The sequence below is a fragment of the Capsicum annuum genome, chromosome 7, assembly GCF_002878395.1.
Source record: "Capsicum annuum cultivar UCD-10X-F1 chromosome 7, UCD10Xv1.1, whole genome shotgun sequence".
Taxonomy (NCBI): domain Eukaryota; kingdom Viridiplantae; phylum Streptophyta; class Magnoliopsida; order Solanales; family Solanaceae; genus Capsicum; species Capsicum annuum.
In genome coordinates, this window is record NC_061117.1 from 179,018,232 (window position 1) to 179,019,861 (window position 1,630).

Below are 1,630 nucleotides of genomic sequence, written 5' to 3' on the forward strand. Positions count from 1 at the left end.
TTATTGATTCTTTATAAAATAAAAAACTTGAATTAGTATCTAGGATAGGGAGGTACTTAGATACCTTACTTGATTCATATGTAGGATGATATTTGTTAAGAACTTAAGTGAATTACTACATCCCTGCTCAATGATGTAGGCGTAGGGTTCAACTTAGGAAATAGATTAGAGGTTGGGAAACCATAATTGCGCACTTAACCCTATGAATCAACAACCAAGATACGAAAGTTAGCGAATGAAATCCAAGATTGTTCAAGAGTGCTTCAACCCTGGGTTTTCTCTTATTGATTGTCTCAAGACATTTACTATCTATAGTGTTTAGATTTAATTTACAATTTTCAAACTCTTTATTGGTTACCCTCGCATCAATTGAATCTAAAGTGCGAACTGAAATCAAATAATTGACAAATCTATTCTCTGTGGGATTGATAACTCGGCTTTCTTGAAGGACACTATATTACTTGATAGGCCACATATACTTGCGTATGAGCGTGGGCGCTGTCAATTTTTTGGCACCATTATCGGGGACTTGTTCTTTCGCAATTGTTTATTTTAGTTTTAATTTTAGATTTATTTAGTGTTTTTATGCTTGGTCTTGATTTTGTTGTTGTAGTAAACAGGTTTTTAAAGTAGTAAGCTGGCAAGGGATAAGGAGTTGGTTGAACCAAGCTCCGAACCCGAGAAACTTTATCATCAACAAAGAAGAGAAGTAATCCTTCTCCCATGAATTTCACAAATCCAAGAAGACCAAGAAACATTGGCTGAACAACAAGCAGCCGGTAGGAAGGTTAGGGAAGTGGCAGTCCCACTTCCAATGAACTTGACTTCCCTAATTCAAAGACAGGCAGCTGGGGGGAATTTTGAGTTGAAACATAATATAGTGTAGTTTCTTATTAGCAATGGACAGTTTACAAGGCTTTCATATGAGGATCCACAAGTCCACTAGCAGACCTTCATTGAGTTTACAGATACATTCATTCAGAATGGGGTGACTCCAGATTATGTAAGGCTGACACTGTTTACTCATTCACTTTTGGGGAAAACTAAAGGGTGGTTGAATACGGAGTCGGATAATTCAATCACATCAAGGGATGACTTAGCCAGAAAGTTCCTCATCAAATTTTGAGACTTTACAGTGAGGTAGTAAGCTTCAAATAAAAGACTGATGAAAACCTTTATCATGCATGGGAACGCTTCAAGGCTCTTCATCGAGATTGTCCATATCACCAATAGTCGAATGAGGTATTTGGTCACACTTTTGTAGAAGCTCTTGATCATAATATGAAGATTTTGTAAGGTTCAGCCACAGGTGGTCAAGCGTTGGAATTAACTTATAATTAGCTATACATATTGTTGAACCGCATAGCATAAGGAAATCCAGATTGGCATTCAGATTTTAGAAGTGCCACAAAAAGAATTGCGGGTGTATTATAGGTGGACTTATTCATAGCCTTATTAGTACAGGTTTTTGCACTATAGAATTTGATCAACACATTATTTAGGAGGATGAAGTTGGGAGCAGGACAACCTATAGCCACAGTTAATATTGTCCAACAAGTTGCAGGTTGGTGTAAGGTATATAGAAATAGTGGTCATGCAGTAGCCATGTATGCTTCAAATCCAAAATCTG

The 1,630-nt window shown here is 37.1% G+C and overlaps 1 non-coding gene across 1 annotated transcript; it reads right to left on the reverse strand.

Moving 5' to 3' along the window:
• Positions 1-1,127: 1,127 nt before the first annotated feature.
• Positions 1,128-1,232, reverse strand: LOC124886287. Its single transcript, XR_007043373.1, has one exon. It is a non-coding gene; the product is annotated as a small nucleolar RNA R71 (small nucleolar RNA).
• Positions 1,233-1,630: the final 398 nt, after the last annotated feature.